General features: G+C 39.7%; 1 protein-coding gene across 4 annotated transcripts in view; it reads right to left on the bottom strand.

Annotated features, from left to right (window-relative positions):
* The window catches only part of LOC124049566 (RNA-binding Raly-like protein), an 85,764-nt gene that overhangs the window by 24,817 nt on the left and 37,637 nt on the right, over positions 1-23,310 (bottom strand). The gene's annotated exons all lie outside the window — the stretch shown is intronic.

Genomic DNA, 23,310 nt, shown 5'->3' with positions numbered 1-23,310 from the left:
ATTCTTTCAAGCAGCTTCACTATTCTTAAGTTCAGAAGTAAATTTATTCAGCAGTTTGTCATCATCATCATCATCATCATGTTTGTCCAGACTCATATAATCTATATCTGCACAATCAGCACAGTTTCAAGATTTTCATTCTTGATCAGCACTAAAAGTTGTACCAAAACAAATCCTCACATTTGACATATTCAGAACCAGTGACTATATTTTGCTTGAGAAATGACAAAATGATTAATCACTTATCAAACTTGTGGCTGCAAAATTCTCAACAAAATATTTATAGTAAGTGTAATAAATAAGTAAGTTTCAGTTCTTCTTCTATGTTTTTGGAATCTTACAAACTCACCCCCTTCTCTGGCTTAGCAAACAAACCAGTGCCTCAAAAATCACATCCACCTTCCATCCCTCTGCTCTATAATACAGAGCTCACTAAACCAAAAAAACTGAACTAAACCATGTTATTATATGTGACTACAACATCTCAGTGAACATCCCATTACAAAACTGCAGCATCTCTCCCTCTGTAAACAATCCAGTGTGACTTTCACTTGGCTGCCCTGCCTCAGTGCCTGTCTGAGGCCGCATGGACCAAGGTCTGAGGAGATCAGCTCATAATCCCCGGCCCCTTCAGGCACCAGCAGAACAGATAAAAGCATGGCATCGGTTTGAGATCACATCCCACTGTGTGACCTGTAAAACCCAGCGAGCTGTCTCACTCGAGTCCACAATGATGCACTCCAAAATGCAGACGATTCAGACGGCTGGACGGATGAACACGCCACGGCGAGGAGGCTTAGCGTTGGGAAGCGAGGCATGAAAACAAACAGCGCGCACTTACAGAAACATAAGAATGAGTGTTTGCTCTGAGAGAAAAAAAAATCATGACAGCCACTGATAATTAGGTTAGGACTTTGCTCACTTCTAAAAACAGGCTCGTTTTGGCTGTTCAGAGTTGAACCTACAAGAGAAATCTTTGAGTCGTTCTGATATGGATCATTCTGCTTCATAATTCCCACTTATACATTTATATTTCATTTAAAACAGAAAATAAAGAGAATCACAGATTGAAGGAAGTTTCACTTGCATACTGCTGGCCTACATGCATGAAAATAATGTCATTTTGTACTCTCCTTTCAGATACCAAGTCACACATCCATAATGAACGCTGTGATGGGAAGACAGACAGACTGAGATGTTCTTATGTACATACAGTGGTACGCTGCTGCAGTCACATCTGCCCACTGTGCACCGTATAGATCTAATATTGATACATGCAAGTCACCAAAGCATGTTGCTCTGACTATTCTGTGGTATTTTTGCGTGTGTGTGTGTCACTGAATGCTTGCCTTTATCTCACACGGATTGGCACTTCTCCTGGCGACGGTCCAAACAGCCTTCACTAAACGCGAGTGGAGCTGCTGGTGGGAGAGACGAGGACTCCGGGGGGAGCGACATCTTGTGACAACTCTGTCATATTATTTCATCATCGATAGAGGACTCTCATTATGTCCTTACTGGCATATAAAAATCACATTTTCAGGAAAGACTAGAGTGTGATGCGGTTGCTTGGACAAGGCAAGGAAAAAAGTGTGCAGGCACAGCTGGTGAATTTTTGAAACTGTAGCAACTGCTTCCTAGGTAGCAACTAAAGTATCTGGAACGGATTATTTTCTGTAATTGCTTGTGATTTATTCAAGAGAAGGAGAGCAGCAGACATGGATTGCGTTACGCACGATTTGTATTCCTACCCATGGACATACAAACTGAAATTTCGAGCCAAATAAAGCTAAGCTGAAAAGAGATTCTAGTCTGGAAGGCAGGAAAAAAAACAAAAAAAAAAACACTCATGTATACACAAGATCTTCACACTCGCACACACAACCACAACTGCCCTTGACACATGGCTTGAGATACACGGAGGACGTCTGACAGGAGATTTAACAGCCTGCCTCTTGCATCCACCTCTTTGTTCTTCCATCAGCAGCGCAGCACACACAAACTAACATCTGCAGCACAGAAACACACGCGTTCATTTGTCATGTGCTGCAGACTTCAATTGCAAGAGAAACTGCAACTTAAACAAGGAGAGCTTAGGCCAATGTGCAAAAAAAAAAAAAATAAATGTCTAAAGAGCTTGCGTCTACAAGGAGTTCTTTCCTAAGATCAGTTTTCATTAGCGCGTATCAGGCTTCAAAGTCTTCCTTTGCCCGAAGAACGACATATTGTACGCAGACTCGCACACAGACATGCAGAGAAAACAAATCCCAATGGTGCAGAGGGCTGCAACCCCACTTGATCTCCAAAGATTCCAGAGCTGCAAAATCTTAAATATTTATGGACTTCAACTCATACTCGCGCTCACGTTCAGACTCACAAGGAAAGAGGCCGAGAGCTTTTCTTTTCCTAATTAAATTAATCACAAAAGGCAACAGCATAAACATGCTCACAGGCAAGAGTTCACCTTTTGATAAAGAACAAAGCACCAAGATAAATTTTCCCCCTCGATGAGTATAACTGAGCAGGGATGGGTTTTCCACAGCACATTTATAACAATATTAGCGATATCTTCACTTTCTATTTAACAAACAGTAGGTATTTGTAAAAGCTTTTCATGTGTTACATTTTTATCATGGCTATGCAGCACTGCTGTCTAGCACATTTCAAAATAAAAGCAGCCTGTGCCAAGAAGTAAATAATAAATCACCTCTATACATCATATGCTATGCCTTCCAGCCACAAGTGCTCCACACTGTTGCCTCGTGAAGCTTATGGTAATGATTTGAGGTCATATCCCCTAATTTTTCAAATTTGCCACATTTTCACACATAATGGGAAACTAAAGCTAGCTGTTGACTAAGGGGTATTTATTTCACCTGACACAACACCAATAACTGTAGTTTACTTAATCTAGAAACATATCAGTTCACGAGGGCTGTGCAATGTATTGATATTATATCAATACTGTGCTAGGAGACGAGATATTGTTGCCTAAGTGTTATTTTTCTTGGTCATTATATCCAAATCAAAATGTCATTGTATTAGTGTTTTGTAAAAGCACCAATAGTCAGCCCAACAATATTGCTGTAATATAGAAGGCATTTGGTTTAAATTATTATGATATGAGATTTTTTCCATGTTGTCCGGCCCTACGCTACACAATAAAGCCGGTAATAACGCACTTTAACAATATTAACAGGTTTACTGTCCGTCATACATCAGGCTTCACTGCACCACACAGAAACGTTGCATCCTGAGCACATGTCAAGAACCAGTGAGTTTGTTCCATTTCTTACACAAGTAGTTTGGACCTGCAGTCTCCTGCTGTCTTTCCAGCCTAACACCTGACAGAAGATGTCCAGAACAGCCTCTTAAACAAGCTCAACATCTTCACCAATTTGAGCCTACGTGCAGATTCGCCCTCTCCCTGCTGTTTGGGCGAAGGAGCTCGTGGATTTCTTCGCTCGCTCTGTCTCTTGACACTGAATCTCTTGTGTATGCCTTCCCAATTTGGGTTTCCTCCCACCTTGTCTATATACTGACTGTACATCCAGAAAGTTTTGCAGAGCAATCTATTTGTGGCATATGCAGTGCACACTATAATTTTGTATTTCCTCTGTTAAGGAGAAGAAAATCAGGTTGTCCTTTCCAACCAGCGCTCTGCAAATGTAAAACCTACAAGCAGGGAAGCCGTGTATGTGCCTGACTTTAAAATATTTGCAGATAACAAGTTAATTAACTGTTAATTACTGGACCACAATATCCATATCCTTTAAATATCAGGCAATGCACTGGCCCAAGCAGCTCTAGATAAGATTCTCCAGGCCGTATAATACCAACCATAAAGCTGCATCTAACAATTATTTTCATTTTCAACCAATCACCTGATTATTCTATAGCTGATCTCAATGAATTGATTAATGACGTCACCATTTCATCTATAACATATCAGCAAAAATGCTCCAAACGTGTAATCCAAAGACAGTCAGTTTAGAATCACATAAGACAAACAAAAGAAGCAAATCCTCACAATCAGCTTGACTGGCTGACATTTTTTGCATGAAGGATTAATGGGAGATTTACTTTATTATTATCCAAATATTTGATCTCTTAGATCTCATACTGTACATCAGCACAGAGTCAAACAGACTCCGAACTGAGTGCAAATCACAGATGAATATGTATGTGTAGGTTATGTATGAAGGGTTTCACATGAAGTAACACTTTGGGAGCCCAACTGCTGTTCACTGAAATGTTCATTTCTCAGGATAATGTAATAATGTAATAGCAAGATAAATGTGAACTGAACCTGAAATGACTGTCTGCATTATTAACATCCGCCTCTTGAACCTTGATGAGTTGACACATTTTATGATAATGCGTGCTAACTTCAGCAGAATGAATATATGAGAGCAGACTAACAGAGCAGGTGCAAGTGTTGGCTCGATGCGGACACTAACCAGCCAGCGTGCAGCAGGTGACTTGACTTCCTACTAGTCGGGGAAGTTAAGCATTAACAGATTAAAAAGACAATACAACATTACAGGCGTAAGCGTTTAAGCAAGCCCGGCATACAGCGGTTGGTTTGGATTTAACTTTGATACCCTTGAACTGTGGCTGCCTAAAATAAATAAATAAAATATATTGCATGCAAATCATAAGAACTTACACAGGCCTGCACCCGGTTTAAAGACACATCCGGATGCATTTTGGCACGCATGAAGCACGACTCAGTATTTGCAACTTACATCGGGCCACATCAGCATAAAGACACTGTCCTCGGTTAATGATGCTGTGTAAACTTACATCGATGGTTGCGACGCTTCCCCTTGTACATGGTCATTATGTACGGGTCCAGCTTTGCGCTCTTTCAGATCCGCTTTCAGGTACCAGAGAGGCAGAGAACAGCAGGACTTCCTGTGATACTTTCTGACCAGATATAAATTAGCCCTTCAGACGGAGACGCTGCTTAAGCGGAGGATCATACCATGCTCAGAGACGGGAGGGGGGGAGGGAGCAGTGCGGAGTACAGTGCAGCTCATCCGCGCACACATCAGGGGAGTGAAAATCATACATCAACAAAATTAGAAAGCAAAAATACGACAGTGGGCCAAAGAAACAGCCGTGTATTTACAAAACAACGACACTCTGACACGATTTATTTTGATCAAATCTACCCTAATTTTATTTAACTTTAGAAAAATCCAAATTCTTTTTGGATTCTCCTAATTTGTCATGAATTCTACCTCTCAGTTTTAATAAATCATCATTTATCAGACAAATCCTTCTTATTTGATAAACTATGTGAAATGGTAGCTAAATGTATCAGTTTTTTTATTCTTTCGGGTGCTATATTATATTATAGCACCAAGTTGTATTATTGGTTACTGACTGTAAAGTTACATCTTTCAAAAAAAAAAAAAAAGAGAAAAAAAATCATGGCTATTAACTGAAAAAATAATAATATTATATCAATAAATAAGAGATAATCTCATAATGAATCTAAGAAAGATACTAGCAGTGCGTGTAGTTGTAAATAAGTGATATTTTGTCAATAGGTATTATTTCAAAATGTCAGTTATTTAACATTACTATGATTTAACTGATATTTAAATGACAAAATACTGTGAAAATACTGTACAGTGTATACAGATGAGAATTTCCATAGTTTGTTTTTTCTCTTAAAACTCCATGTAGGTCTATTAAAGCTATAATAAACTAAAAAACAAAAGTGTAGACAGGAAGCATCCTCAGTCATGCTGGAGGCTCTGTGGGGCTACACTAAGCTAGACTCACTTACTACACTTAGCATTTGAGCTAAATGCTAACTAACACAATAAGTTTACCAAGTTCATAATCTTAGTTTAGCATGTTAGCATGCTCACATTCAGAACTAAATATCATTGGTTTTGCAGCCATTTTTTCCAAAAACAAAAAATATCTGACAGTTTTTCAAAAGGTTTTTACCTGATGATGGTGCAAGATGAAAGGTCTTTTAAATTCATTCTTCCATTCATCAAGTCATTTTCATGACACTCAATCAGTGTTGTGATATTTCAGAAGAAACCAAAGTGACTCACATCCATACTGCTAACATGCAAAATTAATTTACTCTAGATTCATTAATGGTACACATACTTTAGACTCAGTTTTTTCTTTCACGGTACACACAATTTACTTAAGATTTTGCGCCAATTCAACTATTGAAAGGAGACCAAACAGGTATTGTCTGTGAACCTTCAAGGTGACATTATTATTTCCTTGTTCACACCACAAAGTGGTGAGAGAACCTCTCTGTATTGAAATGAGAAGGATTTGGCATTCGGCACCAAACAGTCTCCACTGTATTTGATTATTATCTTATTTCATATGAGGATACAGTGATATTGGCACAAAAAATAATATTCCAATCCTTCCACAACCTCTGGGCACACTTGAGAAAGGGTGCATCTCATCTAACTTGCAAAAGGGACTCTGTTGCTAAGGAGACAAGGACAAGGGAGCGGCCTGTATGTTGATTTTATGCTATTCGTTCATTCAGTAGGTAATTTGGGGGATGGGGAGTTGAGGTGGGATGCCATGCCTCTTGTTAGAAAAATTACCAAAATGCATCCACCATGTTAACCTCTCCATTCTCTAGTAACAGAGAGAGAGCGACTCATTGATCCTTCACATGACTGAGGCTTGTGCCAGTTACAATATGTGGCCCTGACAATGACGATGTGCTGTGTATTGATGAATCAGTGATGCTGTCCATAGTGCTGAAACAGCCAGACCTTTTTGTCAGTTTTATCTTGGATTCATAATATCCCCTAAACTATACTCCATAAATACTCAATTCTTTACCATATTGTAGCCTGTGTACACCTTCATGAGCAAAATAACAAGTAGCAAGCTATGACCGAGCAAGAGGATCATAGAGACATAAGGCATAAAATTTGAAGCTGTATTTACTTATTACTTTGATACATACTTATATTAGAGAAAAGCAAGATAACTGGATAAATTGGATTTGTAGATTTAGAAATGCCACAGTTATAGCTAAGGTCTTTGGGAGGTGTGCACTTAAAAACTGACAAACCATTTACCATATAACAACCATTTATCCAATTACTTATTGTTTATTTATTGTTTTGGCTGAATTGTGCAGTGGAATCAAACAACTCTGAAAGCCAACTAGTAACAGCAAAAACAGCAGGAATTCAATCAGTGTCTGCTTGCCTGAAACTGCTGCTGCTCTCACAAGCTCCAGAATGACAAATGGTCTTCTTTATGCTTTTATTTTGAAACTTAAAAAAGATGAAGAAGAAAAGATCCCTCCAAGTGAATTTTGTGAAAATCAGATAAATCAATACAGAGGATGTGATTACTGCGTCACGCACTGGGCTATAGGTCAAAGTCATTTGTTGTAAAAATGAGTGTGAAACTGTTTTTTTCCTTCATATTTAAAACTGCTGATGTAAACACATTTCATCAGCAACCAGCAATGACAAAAAATCTGTACTCAGAAGTATAGCAGGGACATCTGCTGTCCGTGATGGATTAATACAACAAACAACCTTGAGAATACAATAGCACTCTTTCTGTGTTTCATTTTATGCCTTATTTCTCTTAGAAATTTAAAACTTACTTTACACAAGCCCAGTTGTGTTTTACACTCCCATCTGACTCAACGCCTGTTTTAATAGGCATAAGACAGCATAAATCTCGGAGCAAAGGCAGGCACCTTATTTGATTTTTTTTTTTTACATTCTTATTTTAAGAAATATGTGGAATTTTAAATAAAATGTCTCTAGGGTTTAGTTTAGAGGCTTTGTGCTTAGTGGAAACTGCAGTGCTTCTTTTCTCACAGTAGTCATGGTATTTCCAGTTAGATGTGAAATTTAAAAGCACAAATTTCTCCTCTTGTCTTCACTCTAAGTCCTGCCATAAATAAAGGTCTAAGGTCTAGTAAATGGTCTAAGAAATCTGTACACTACCTGCACATCACCAAATTAGCAACTAAAAGCGAAGCATTGTGGAGCATTTTGAAACTACAGTGAGTTATTTACCTCAGGAATTGCTGGACATGACAACAGAGCTAAAAAGAATTAAAAATATTAACTAAGAAAAATGATAAAATGCTCCAGGTGGACATTTTTTTTTCTTTTTTGTTTTTGCAGGTTTAAGATCAAACTTTGATTCCAAGTATTAGATTATCTAAATCCCTATTGTTCATCTGGAAGCAACGGTAAATATGCTCATGTTCCCCGAGGACCACAGTGCTGTCAAATTTTCACAGTGACTATCGGTCACTGCTGGTAATATATTTCAGCCTCGGGGAAACAGCCGCTGTTATTTCCCCTTGCTATTCTGCATCACATGACTATTTAAATCCAGTTACACTGATTTCATATAACAACCCAGGTACCGAACATTCCTCGGTGTGGGGGGAAGATTGATGAGAAATGATCAGCTAGTGTTAACCTGGATGTGGTGATTTTCCTTGAGAAGAATTTACCCTGTTTCCAGGAACCTCATCAAGTCTTCAAAGCAGTAAGCACATCATTACCCTTTTGAAGATACGAAGAGCTTCCTTGAAGATGTACATGAATCAACCTAATCTAAAGTGCTCGGCATTCTCGTCTGGCATTTGAAACACACTCCCCGCTAACAAATGACCCTCATTTATAGCTGAGATGGCGGGATGCTGCAGATGCCCATGGGGAGGATTTTCTACATGATGGATATAAATCTGCTCAAGCCATCACATCTCATTGGCCTATGACTTACAGCCTCTCTTAGCTCATTAGCCAGGCACTGCTTTTGGCACTGAGGAATTGCAAATGTATCTGGAGTGTCAACTGCTGCAACTGCTTAGCAGTCTGTGACAGCAAATTGTCTCTCTTTGCTCTTGCTATGCTTGCAAAGCTTGAAAGTCTCATTTGTTCCAATTTGGTCCAGTTTGACAGGTCGCTGTCAAGCTCAAATCAGGGTCAAAAAATTAAAAATGAATAAATAAATACAGAGGGGACAAAACAAACTCTCTCAGGCTCCTTCTTCTGTTCATAAAGATTCTCTGTATTCATAGTGAAAACTCTGCCCAGATAATCCCTGATGCACCTTAAACCAGTGCCACATTATTGTCTTGTTAGCAGTATTTTTGTATACGTTTCTTGACTTTCTCAGTTTAAACATACATATTATCCTCAAGTACTCAAAGGGGCACTGGACTGAAAGGGAACCTTATGCTAAGAGGAAAAACAACAATCACCTGGGAGAAAGTAGGAGTATCTTTATGAATAACATTATTAAGGGAAAAAACGTATCCCATCCTACACACACATACCGCTACCAGTTACTGAGTATCTCACCTGAAAAGCAAAAAAATACAGGAAACATCCCTACTGGTTTCCCTCGGGTTCAAGTGTTGATTGTAAAGCAGACATGAGAAGCAAAATTGCACACTCTACTGGACAACAAGGGGCATGACAGCTGCTTCCCGCTGCAATATTAGATGCATGTGTAATTTCTTTATGACTGGCATGTTTCTTTATAAACACCAGAGAGTGATGGGAGGCTATCCTAAAGGCAACTCTTAGAGCTGCTCTATAGACAGTTTATATTTAAACAGTCTGGAGAGTTTATCTCCTTGGACGCATTTTCGTTTTGACTGAGCTCTTCATTTAAATGAGCCTCCCTGATCCTGTAAGCTGAAATCTGCAGGCCAACTTGAATAAATAAAAGCTGACAATTTGCCCTAATTTGTAGTTTAAGGAGATCATTTTTGTGTCAGTACTTTACGACTATACAAATCACAGGAATCACAGAATAATGTGAATTTTAGCGCTGGATTTAGCCTTATTTGGGTACTTGTGACACCATTCAGAATCACATTGAGAAACAGGCTGGATTAAGTGGACGTTAAATAAAATGTAAATGTAAAGACATTCCCTCAAAGCATTCCTGAGATATTTCATTCACAAAAATGGCATGAACCTTTTTACTTAATTTTATTCTATTTATTGTTTTGTATGTGTGTGTGTGTGTGTGTGTCCGCCACAGCTGCATAAAAAACACTTTTACTCTTCCTGTAGGTGAACTGGACTCCCCAGTTAAGACATGTCTTTGGACTTTGGGAGGCAGTTGGAGTGACTGACAGAGATCAAGTGGGAAAGCAGGCAAACTCAATTACCACAAACAAAAACGCAAAAGCTTCTTGCTGTGAGGTGATTCAACAGCCCCATATCATTTGATTTGATCAGTATCACAAAACCAGAGTTCGAAATCCTGACAGTAATTCCAGTTTGTTAGCCTACCGAATGCGTGCTTGGCGGATAACATCTGTAGCGACTGTCTGTGCTTAAGTTAGATTTAATGTCAGCTGTCTGTTTTTGTCTGCTTAAAATAGTGGACACCTAAAAATAAATAAACAACAAATAAACAAACAAACATGTAAACACTCTGTTTTCTTTTCTTTTCTTTTTTTAAAAATCTGTTTCACTATTCTTTCAACTCCATTGTTTACCCATCTTCTAATCTATCTTCATTTAGTCATCCCTCTTTTCACACACTACATATTAAATACATTTATGCAGCCTACATCTTCAAGTAAGACCTCATTTAATTCTAACTTAGGCCTTAATCTGCATTATCCCTCCTTACTGTTTACTTCTAGTCCCTTATTTTCCCTACCTCTCTCTTCTCTCACTCACTCATTCACTCCATTTTGTCTCTCTACCTCCCACTCCCCCTCCTCTCTCTCTATCCATCAGTCAGGGTCAGCAGAGATCACATTATGAGATATTCAAATGTTGACATGTCACCATTGCTATTCATACAAGCATTACAAGCTGCCAAATCTAATTCAGCTCAGAGACTATTGGTGCCACAGCCATTCACCCAGTCAGTGGAGATGGCAGGGGTTAGAAAAAACACATTCAGGGTGGAGGTGGGGGGTGGTGTGGTGTAAGGAGCCGGCTCCATTTTTGATTCTACAAACTGCATGTGACATAACAAGGCTGTGATAAAGAAAGCGATACAATAGAGTAATAACTGAGACTGAATGTTAGCATTCTGCTTCCTAATCTTGAATATAAAATGCTGCAGTCTGTAAAGTATATGTAACACCACTAATCACACTTGAAAACGCTATTCAGTTTCGTTATCTGTATCAAAACTACATCACTCTACAATACAAGGACTAACGTTTTTTTCATTTTTTCGTTTGTTACATTCGTATCAAGCACACTTTTGCAAAACAAACAAACAAAACAAACAAACTAACTGACAAAAAAATATTTCTATGGGGTGAGGAATATCTCCAGTCCTGTTATGTACCAGCATCTCCTCTTGTCTCCTGAAGGGGTCACTGTGGCACAAATTCCTTCCAAAGATTCTTAAAGCTATAAACCCCTACACATGCATCCAGTTGAGATGAAAATGAGCCATTGTTCCTTCATTAATCAGTTTCTAAACAGACTGTGTAAATATTTGTAAAGCACAAATGGTTCTACTTGGGCATTGGTTATGTTTCATTTGATTGGTTGAAGAGTAGAAAGAATTTCTTTTGACTAAAATTTCCTTTGGTTGATTACAGCCGTAATGTGCACACATGTTGGCTGCGTGCAAATAATATGATGCGTGTCAAATTCCAAACAAAATCCAGATTGATCCACGGTTTTTAGAAGGTCACTCACTAAGAAACTGAAACCAAGGAGAAAGGAATTCATTCAATTAAAGGTTACTTAAGAAAGAAAGACTGAAACACAGTGGCAGTGTACATTAATGTGTTAGCACGGCTGTGACTTAATGGACTGTGCTGGTTATGACAGCCATGAGTGGTAATAACTTCTCTGTACCACAGTGTGGTGCTCAGTGACCACAGAGTGAAAAAGTGTCTTTTGACACACATACACCTGACTCCATGATCTTCATTTACTCCATGTTTGAGGAGAGGAGACTGACACTGTCTTGAATCATCATTTCAAACCAAATTAGCACTTGAATGAATTTCCGCTTTTGTTATAACAAGCGCTCGTCTTGGCTGAGACTCAAATTTCATTTGACAGGACGGCTCCCACAACTGAAATGAAGGCAGCCCATCTTCCCCCTGTTAGAAGAGGTGCATAAATACAGAAACCGCTCATTAATAATTCTGTCACACAGGTGGGCTACAGAGAAACCGGTGACACACTTTACAGCTCGAGCACTCAAAGTCCCAGAACTCATCAACTGCAAAGGCCCACTTAGGTATTTTCGCATGCCATGCCTTAAAAACTAAGATGCTTAAGACCTTAATGATTTTACATAATGTAAGACTACACAAGAATCCTGTATAGTACTCATCTAGTTTGAACAAATGCTCCTCCTTTTATATAGTCCTTAGTTTTGTAACTTGTTTACCACTTCCTCCTTCTCCACCAAGGCTACAGGCTCATAAGGATGTGTGAACAAGCCACAAGGAGTTGTCAAGGTCAGGAATGCAGTTCAAACCAGCTGCTATCTATTCAAGACAACCCCTCCCTGTGTGTATAGAGCCTCGTGTTTGTCAATTTTTCCTCGGAGACACAGAGCAGACAGCTGTGCGTTATGCTCCTTCCTCCTCCTTCAACGGCTGTTTGGTCATCCTGTCAGCTCGGTACAGTGTACGCCTTTTTACTGAGTGTCTCTTTGGCTCTTGCAATCTCTCCGACGTGACTCTAATCAAGTGAGTGGGCAGTTTAGCGTTTTAGTGAAAACTTAACTGAATATGCAAAGTGTTCGAGACATTTTTTTTTTTACAAAGTGGGCAATTCAGGTGGAATCATTATCCCTTACTGATTTTCTTAATTAAATCTATAACATCCACAAAGGAGGAGACGCAAATAGAAGTGTAGAGGCTGAGTTTGAGAGAAAGAGTTTTAAGCTTTGAGATAAGTCAGATAAGTGCAAGAAAAAAAGCTGCGAAAATCACGACTGTGCACCAGATGTTTCGTTTAATCACCGCATAGTCAATTAGACATATGTTTGCTTGTGGATCTGTTGTCAGGAACAAATCTGTGTCCTCTCAGTGGTGGAATAATCCTTCGAACTGCTCCCCCGTTCCCCAAAATAGCACAGGGTTAAGGTCTAAGAAGGCCAAGTGGCCAGTTCTGCCATGCACCAGTGCTCTAAACAGCGCTTTGAGTACCTTTGGGGATGGTTATGGCCTCCCTGTAAACTGTGCCTGGATGGTGTCAGAGAGGTTACTCATGGCAGCAACTAATACAAAGGGTTGACTGCAATAAACTTGAGGTAGTTAACTGCCATCATGCTAGACGTGACCTTTACTGGACAGTGGCGCCCAAGGCTCGGTCCCGTCCTCCAGCTGTGAGTCAGTATTCCACACTAACAAATGGATGCAATGATTCACAGTCCCTAAGCTTTGCTGCGTAATTGGCGAGCAGGCCTTGTGAGTGTAAGAGGATGAAGGAACGAGGAAGGGTGGAGGCAAAGTAGCGAGAGCGAGCGAGGACATGGAGGGAGAATAAATGCGGAGTCAAATAAGGAAATGTGAAAGGAAAAGTAAACACATGAGAGAACAAGAGATCGCTCCGGGCAGTTATGGACTGTTTTAAGCATTATTTTGTTTATATTGTCCATCTTCATTCAGAGCGAGAACTCCCCAGTGAGTCTGTCACAGTGATTCTTAATTCGCACACTAAGCAGGGGGGGAGTCAGAGGGGTTACGCCGCTGAGCCCTGCGAGCACGGGTCCGCAGAAACCCTACGGGGTCGCAGCAATTATCACTGCATGTGCAATCACAAGTCACAAGCCATTACTCACACAACGTGTCACCTTTTATCACCTCCTTTGTTGTTCAGCATATCAACAATTATGGTGGGAATTAGGAGACAGATATGACTGACTGGATCAATTATTATGGAGTGTTAAAGGGCAGATCCATTCTGGGGGTTGGTGTCAGGTCTGTTATGGAGGTCTGTCAATTCAGCTCATGCTCTATGTAAAGGTCGCACTGCAGCGAGAATCTCATGTCATCGCAAGGCTGCACACCTGGCACAAACTCACAGATTTCTCATTGAAGTATTATCTCCCAGCATGCGCAAGTAGAGCATCCGTGGGAACACTAATCCTACACAAAGGCCTCATTACTGTTGATACACGTCGCTGGGATTCATTCAGATAAAGGCAGAGAGAAGACATGCGTTTTTAGTTAATGTGCTAAATCCGAGTATGTTCTCTTTTATCACAACAGGTAGCATGTATATATGCAATACAATGCATATGATATGCACAACATGCATATCTAGTTTAAGTTTTTACTTTTTTCCATGATAATAAAATTTAGATTTCAAGTTTTAACCAATGATCACATGATTCCCATCCGTTCTGTCTGCACCAGCATGCCCTGAATGTGAACCTAAGCTCTCAGTAGTAAACAAGCGCCTGTGATTATGCATGGGGAACAATTATCCAACTCTGTTCTTCTCCAGTGGTCCAGAGCCACTTCATCTTTCTCTCTCTCTTTGTCTGTAGATGGATGTAATATTAATGAACACATCTTAGCCAGGATGCTTGTTAGGCTCTGAGCTAATCCTGTTAGTTTGAAGCCTCACTGTCCCCACTGTTCAACTCTGTGGGCTTCCATCAGTTTATTTACTTAAGGAAAGAACGGACAAAAGCTTCAGGGATCCTCAGTCAACTAAAAAACTGTAGCCTGAGACTGTGAAGTAGCAGGTTGGTCAGATGGAAGATATGAAGACAGGAATAAAGATGGATGTGTCCTCTACTTACTGACTCAAGGCAGCATCAGTGTTAGATTTCAGATTCAGTCATGGCCAGTGGTAGGGAAGGTTACTTCTGTATTTTGAGTACTGGATTTCTGCCATGTGTAAAAATAATAATATTAACACATTTTTCCCACTTTTTTGTCAAGTACTTATATATATATAGAGAGAGAGACATATCACCTTCATCAAGGTCCTATGGAGACATTACTCATGTATCGTATCAATTAGATTTGATAATACACAGTATACATGCAGTACGTCATGGGTCAGAACTACTCCTCCTTTCTGCTGTGATGTAAATGTTAAAGCTAATGCTGCGTGAGCCCCGTACAGGATGTATTTAACTAGTCGAGGTAGTGTAGCCTAATGAGCAGAAAAAAAAGACATACTAAGCTCCTTTAATTGAACATGACTGACATAACATTTTAAACAGATGGTTTTCCTCAGGCAAAGCAAAGTGTACACACCTGTAATTATTAGACAACGAAAAATAACAGCATTATCCTCTAATTACCCTAATTAAGACATCTGATATATTTTAAGAAAGATATAAGACTCAAGTGGTCCCTTCTCTAATCGTATTGTCTTCATATGATTGGAGGGACCTGAAGGTGGAGGCTCACACCCCATCTGTGGCTGCCTGTGATGGGAACTGCAACATGCTGACACTCTTTATACGTAATTTTTTGACATGTAGACGTGGTTTCTCATGTACATGTGCACAATTAGCTGATTTATTTGCTAAATCGTATGTATATTACATGTAACGTAGGAGACAGCAAGCAGAGAATTCAAAAAGATCTTTACCTTTCAGTGTATTTAGTGGAGTATAATAATATTTCGTGTTCACACTTGACAGATAGAGACAGGAAATATTGTCCTGGTGTATATATACATTATGAGGTTATTTAATCAAGAGACGGTGATTTGTTATTTCATCACTGATAAGTTCACTTGTTTACCTGAATCATACCATCCGTAGTTTAAATAATTGCAGCCATATGCACGTGAGAGACTAAGAAATATTAGTCATCAGTTCCAACATCCTGTTTATGAGCGTCTTATAAAACGAGTAAAAGTCATGAGGAAGCTGTTCCTAAGCTGTTACAAAGGATCCAAACAAAACATGCAGGTCATTTGTATGACCTTTATCAAAAATGAGTCTGCAAATGGGCTGTCAATGTGTTATTTTTATTTTAATTTTTTTTTAGATGTGGTGTAAAACTGTGGCTCTGCTTTCAAAGACAATACCAGTCTTGTCTGTATCAAGTACACTTTGATCATGTTTCTAATTAGCAGCCTTTCATCTGTGCAAGATTACATAAGATTTTTCGTTTTTGGCTGCTGGTTTTGGTTTGTTTATTCTAACTGTTTGTGCCATGGGAGAACTTCAAAAATCAAATTAAAAATCAACACAGTTGCATAAGTTACCATGAAACCTGAGTACAGTAATGCATTGCATTATTTATTATCATTTACACTGATGTATAAACTACAACTATAAAATAACTGTCTTGGAGTAATAGCCGATTAACTAGTCAATATATTTGGAGTGAGAAGATTAAAATCTTGTGCTTCTGAATTTTCTATCATTGTGGATTATGTGAACCACCGGCAATCCACTGCAATATTCTGTGGCTATTGAGTAGATATTAATGTTGTCATGTTTGTGCTGAGGAAGCGGGTTTCTTTGTTTTGCTCAAGGGCACTCTGACACACCAGTATGAGAATCCAAAGTGCAACCTGCCACAACCATCACAACCACCCTTCACCACGGCTGTGACTTTTTTATAACATGCTGCAGAAAGTGGCCAGTTGATCAGTGGCAGAGGTGACTGAAAGTGACTTTTATGAGAATTCATCATTTTGTTCATAATGACTGTCGCACAACACACACACAACACACATGCACATAACCTAAAACAAGCTGGTTTTCTGAATTCTCTGAGCATATGCATCCACCCACATATACACACGCGCAGCGTTGTGCCCACTGAGTCCTGCGTTCTGACTCTGATTCACAGCTCAGTCTTTCTCTTCCTTCTGAACCCAGGTTTCTAATCAGAGAATTAGATGCCGTTTCCCTTGCCAAAATCCACACGGTAATCCATCTCACTTTGTCCACACTGTGGCTCATGCCCCACCAAGGCATTTGTCAGGATGCATGTGAGAGAGAGAGAGAGAGAGAGAGAGAGAGAGACACACACACAGGGAGACAGAAAGAGATCCTGGCAGCCAGGGAAATGTGCTTTCCTGGTTTACTGGGTGGCTTTATTAAAGCCTATTGAATGCACAATGGAAATCTTTAAATTTCTTCTGTATCACTTCCACAAAAGAAACACGTTCTTATATTCTGAATACAGCTCAGATAAATCCCTGGCTTGGCTATACTGTTGATGTTATTGTATGACTGCGAGCCTGCGCGCTGCTTTGTACCCCGTGTTATGGATGCTTTTGACGAGTGCTGGGTCAGGCCAACTGTGCATTCAACGTCCAGGCGAGTCTCTCATAGCGTGATTAATGTGGGAGGAGACAGACAGCCGGGGTGCATTCTAATCACCCGCAAGGACAAGGAGAGATATAGGAAGGAAGAGAGAGAAGAAAGAGGAGTGCAAAGAAAAGAGAAAGAGGAAGAACAAGCTTATGTGATATGATGTTTAGATTCCTTTTCCCAGTGAAACACAAACATGAATTCACTAACATTTCCTCTCTGCAATCACACATAGACCCTGCATGCAAGCACGCACACACACACACACACACACACACACAGGCTCAAGCACATTGAATGCTCTCACAGCCTCAGAAGCAAACACAGGGACATGAAAGACACAGAGGGGGCCTTATGGGGTTAGCTTTGGCAAGGCTCAGTCCAGTGGATCAGGAACTGGCCCATCTAGTTGCATATTGCAATACCCACAAGGTCTCTCACTCATGACTGTTCATGCCTCTGAACCTGGCTCTCAAAATAAAGTTACTGAGCTGTGCAGTTATTGTAGACATAGTTGGAATTATCTATGCAAATTTCAAAGTGAAAGGGAGCCTGTGAATACTAATGGTGAATGATAGAGAGAATTACAGCAGCCAGGTGGAGAAGATGCAGGAGGATTGGTTTGGCACGACATTATACAGAAAATCCCCCCCGTATCCACTTACAATGTTAAGGCTGTGATATTCACAGCATTTATGGAGTTGCATTTTTGTGAGGAAGCGTTGCAACTTAATTTACAGTCTTTGTCTATATGTCTGCATTTCCTTCTTTTTACAGACAAAAAAACAGCTTAGAATCTGAACAAAATGTGAGCCCAGTCTACTCAGACCAATAGTTTACATTTCGAGAAATATGGTTAATTGCTTTCTTGCTGAGAAGATCTACTCTCATAGTCTCATAGCATCATTTCATCAATATATAAAGTCCAGGACAGTCAAAGTCAAGGAGAATGTGAAGCTGGTTGTGGTCAGTGAAAACAATCTGAAATGCTGAATTTACAAAATGAGTTTAAGGTCAGTATGTTTTTTTTAGTGTCAGCATTACCCTTGTATGCAAATGTATTCAGTGTTATTTCGTGTGGTTTTCTGAGGGGTTGATTTGATTGATTGATTAGTTGCTTGATTAGCTTGATTATTCCAAAAGGAAATTGGTTTTCAATGTAGTTGGCAAATTGAGCATATGCAAAAACAAGAGACTCAGCAAAATCAATCAAAGACACAGTCCACACAGGAAAGACAACCAACACGGCAGGAGGAAAACAATACAGTGATAAATCAAACAAAGTGTATGCTGCTATGCTGCTTTGCCATGATGGCAAAACACCGTTTTAGATTTAGAACCAAAGTTTTCTGTACATATTTAGTACAACTGTCCACATGGGGCAGCCCAAAATTGCACTTTGTAAAAGTATTCCCAATTGTCATTGCATCAACTGCCAGTTGAAAAATCAGGAAATAAGTGGATCCACTAAGTGCATTTTATTCTGCCAAGATTTTTAAGAACACCAATAATGTGGCCACACTTGAAGCATCACTTCCTGCACACTCCCCTTCTACCTGTCCCTGCTCAGTCGTCTCCCTCCCAGTATAGTTCAATATGTGTGTCCGTTGCTCCTTGCTATGCATCATGTTGGCCCAAAATGACGATTGATTGCACTGCCACTGCCTTTGTAATCCGCTTAGGAAGGATTTTGCATCTAAATCACTTTATTATTTATGTGCCTAACTCTTGCCAATGCCATTTGGAAGCAGTATGATTGGTGATCCATCACACATTATCCTTCACTGTGGTCATTAATATTGTAATGGGATGGACCTTCACCATGAAACTTCCTGATGGAAGGGAATTCAGATCTCTTCTGGGAGGTTCAGACTGCTCCAAACAGAAGTCAACAGAGGGAAAATTATCAGGTGTGCTCGCTACCAGACGGACTCTCCGGAGATGTTGTTAGTTCGCCTTCTCTCTGCTATTAACCTCTCTCTGCCTTCTCTCCTCTGCTCCCGGGTTGCACAGTGGCCTGTATCTTTAAACATGGCCTCTCTTAGAAAAATATGGGATGTTATTCTTTCATTGTACCTTTCCATCAGGGCTTCAATCACCACCTGCCAATCACATTTGCTGCCTACAGGATGACACACACAAGCACGTAGTGCCACATCAGGACATGGTTGACACAACCACCTCTGCAGACAAGAAAAACATGAAAAGAGAGATACTCATCGAGTCACATAAAGGTAAGAGTGATATGCTTCACAAAGAGTGTGAGGCAAATACATCAAATGACTGTTAGAATAATAACTTCAAAAACCTGCTTTTGATTGCAGATAGCTCCAGTATGCAAGACCGGGTGTTCAGATAGCATATGGCTTGTATGCTGTGAGTGTATTGTATACATGTAGGTTTGCAGACTCAGCAGTAGCATGTTTGGGCTCAGTGCATGCTGGGACAGCTGAGGGCAAAAAATCTGTCACTCTTTGTCTCTATGGCAGCCCATTGAGTGCACTGAGGAGTGAGGCCACGGAGATGCAGCAGATAGATCTCAGCGGGTGAAGACGGAAACTGCTCGGATGCATTTGAGGTTCATGGACGCCAGCAATCATTATGTCACTGTGTCACGAGGAATTCCCCCCAGTCCGCTTTTAGCCAGAGGGAAGGAAACATGCAATAACACAAGTGAGACGTACAGACATTTGTACTTGTACGTGCCTTTCGCTGCAACAGAGCAGCAGACCTCACGTGGCTCTACTGATGCCACTGTTAGCAGTCGTATTGTGATTGTATTGAAATTTAAACTAGGTTGGGGGCTAAAATCGACAAAGAGAGAGACTGGCGCTGTGTCCTATTTAGAAGTACACACACACACACACACACACAAGTGCGCTTGTTAAAATGAATTCTGTTAATGGTGAGACATCTCCAAGTACATCTCAGAATAAAAATGTAGGTAAAAAGATTTTTACAACCTTTGTTATTGTTGAGATCAAAAAGGATTCTGATGCTGAGTACTAAGTGGAACAGCATGGATTTAAATAGTTCACGAGCATGGGGACAGACATAAAAGCATACTAAAACCATTTCTGAAGTTTCGTCAATTGACTTTCTCTTCCTATTATGCTATTCGCTTAGAAAATGGAAGAGCTACTCACACCTGCAGAACATTAGAATTTAAATCATTTTGAATAGCAGTGCTAAATCTCCAGGAACATGTAATAAACATTTTGTTCTCTCTTTTAAGTTTCTAAACCTTACATGGATTAATGTTTTAATTTTACATATAGTATCAATTTCTTGTAAATGAACTGCCAAAGCAGTCAATCATGCAGATTTAATATTAAGACTTGGGATATTGTCTGGGTTTGCAAAAAGAGACAATGGAGGAAAGATTCTTCATTTCTGCTCTGCAAGACCTTAACATCTGCGTTCATGTGAAGTGCTTTTAGAGAATTTCCTTCATGCTCGTAGCTCTGAATTGCGTACAGACACTGCAATTACGCCATTCAGAACAGCATTGCGTGCACTGCTTCTGAGTAATGATTGCTGTGCTCACAATCCTATATGTGATCTCATAAACTCCTATTCATTTTTGATAGGGTAATGGAGCATCCAATTTCTCACTAGGCGGTGTGGGGGGAGGAAGGTCCTGGCAGCTGTGTTATTATAAAATTTTTGCATTCTTTTTGTCAGCTGTTTTTGATCCATATGCACATACAGAGTGACAATCTCATCTTCTGTGGAAGCAGGAGGCTATGACTTCTGACCCTTGGTTATCATTGTGTGTGCAGATTAGTCTTCACCGGTGCATTTGAGCAGCTGAGGTGCATCTGTGCAGTCTCAGTATGCTATGTGATTATTCTACTGACCTCTTTTCCAGTGACCACTGCCAGCCGAAAAGCATGCTTTTCAAACCACTGTAACAACACGTTCTGCTTGTTTTTATGCTTTTTTCGGTGAAAATGGATGGCTAACACACCAGCATATTTTAACTGCAGTAACACAGCAATATTAGCTAAACTACAGATGTGATCTCGGGCTCAATTGAGGTGCAATCAACTTGCAGGTAATAATGCTTTAATGAAACGTTTTCAAACAAGAAGATGGATCCTTTTATGGAGGTCATTCCTCATCTCCAAATCATTATGTGGCTGATTCATTTCTCCACAGTGTTAATATAATAAGCATCAGCTTGGAAGGATGAAACCAAGACCTTAATTGTCAATTAAGGATGTATCTCACAGTCATACGCCTGCCACATGACTTATAGATTGAGTGATAGCAATGAAGACAGGATCGCCTTGCCGTGAGGTCGGTTTGAATCGAACTCCGGAGTAATGAAAATACTTTCGATTATGTTTGCTTTCTCAACCAAAAACAAGCAATCACACATGAAGCGAAATGATTTGCATAGTTGTAACAAATAAATCTCAAACACTATTATTATGGATACGGTAGAGTGCTCAATAATGGTTTTGGTTCTGACTGGCAACAGTCCTGGTTTTAACAACTGATGTGTTTTTCTGTTTCTTTTGACTGATTACAGTACCCATAATGCCAAATATCAAACTAATGGAAGACTTAAAAGAGCAAGAACACATTGGCTACTGATAATTGGGGAAAGACTTGCTGTTGCTTTTTGTCGTTACAAACGTGCAACAATAGAGAAATGCAGAAAATGTCTCATTAACGACTGTGGCTAATACATCTTGCTAAACAGTTACCATCCTCTTAACAATATGAGAGCAAATGAAAAACACCACTAAACTTTCACAGCAGCCAGATGGATTTTAGAAGAGGCTGGGGTAGTTGAAACAGATTATTGATTTTGATGTTAATGTTGATAAATGCAGTCTAGAAAAAAAAGGCTGACTGATAACCTGTCCTAATGACACAGAGGAAACACAATAACCTTTATTTTCTAGTATTCAATTTTTATTCTGAACATAAATCATGTTACAGCCGATTAATGGTGCTCAGATGAGGATTTTAGAGCCGATCACTAATCATTGTTTGCTTATTACTGCCATCAGAAAAACACTATTGGAATGTTGTGGGGGAAAAGTTATCTATAAAATTTAAAGAACCTGAGAAGAAATAAATACACAGAGATTTTTGCTAAATTTTTCAACTATTACCTCGAGTGATCTTGATGAGATGCCGCAGCAGCTTGAATCTTCCACTTGCTCTCTTGACCCTGTTCCTAGAAAACTGTTTTAATGTATATTTCACTGCTTGCCAGATGATCTTCTGCATGCCATTAATGCCTCCCTACAGTCTGATGTTCACTAAAGCATGCTGCTGCCGCCACAAAAAATAATTTGGACCTACTGGTAACTAGCAACCATAGGCCAGCAGGTGTAACGGCTGCAATGCCCTTTTTGCAGGACTTTCCAAATATCAAGTCCTCACATATTCTACATTCATATAATATCTTCTGTAGTTCTATACTTCTATCATTACTGTTCCCTTTGATCCTCTCATGCTGATATTTTTAACCGTGTAGCATACTGACTACCAGTGATATTTGCACTCTATACACTCTGGAGCCCAGTTTTCCCTAGTTCAAACACCAAACACATTGCAAGGCTTTAATCAAAAGGTCTCTCGTCTGTATGCAGTATTATCCAGTCATGAGCTAAAATTATGTTTTAAAGCAGTAGTGTCTAGGAATATGCCCTACTGTATCGTTGCAAGTCATCTTTAGAGGCTTTAAAAGGATGTTTTAACAAGATAAAGCTCAATATGATCCCCTTCACAGACAAAGCTAGTTCTAATTAAGCAAGACAAACCTGAATTAAAAAAATATTTAAAAAAATACAGTCGACAACTGCAAAGTCAATGCACAGAATGAAATCAGTGCCTGCACAGCATCTTGCAGTGGCATCTCACTCAACATATTCTGCTCTGCTCGAGTAATGTGTCTCAAGATCTTTGACATAGTTTTTGTAAGTTGATGCCTGGTAAATTTTAAAATCAAACTGCGCTTACATTTGCTAGTGGATCAGTTAACGGATTCAGTGGGGATTTTCTCCAAAACAGCGTGACAACAAACACAGACACTTCAGCATTTAGGAG

The sequence above is a fragment of the Scatophagus argus genome, chromosome 18 (assembly GCF_020382885.2).
Source record: "Scatophagus argus isolate fScaArg1 chromosome 18, fScaArg1.pri, whole genome shotgun sequence".
NCBI classification, from domain to species: Eukaryota; Metazoa; Chordata; class Actinopteri; family Scatophagidae; genus Scatophagus; species Scatophagus argus.
Note: the sequence above shows the minus strand (reverse complement) of the source record. Positions and strands in the feature narration are given on the sequence as shown.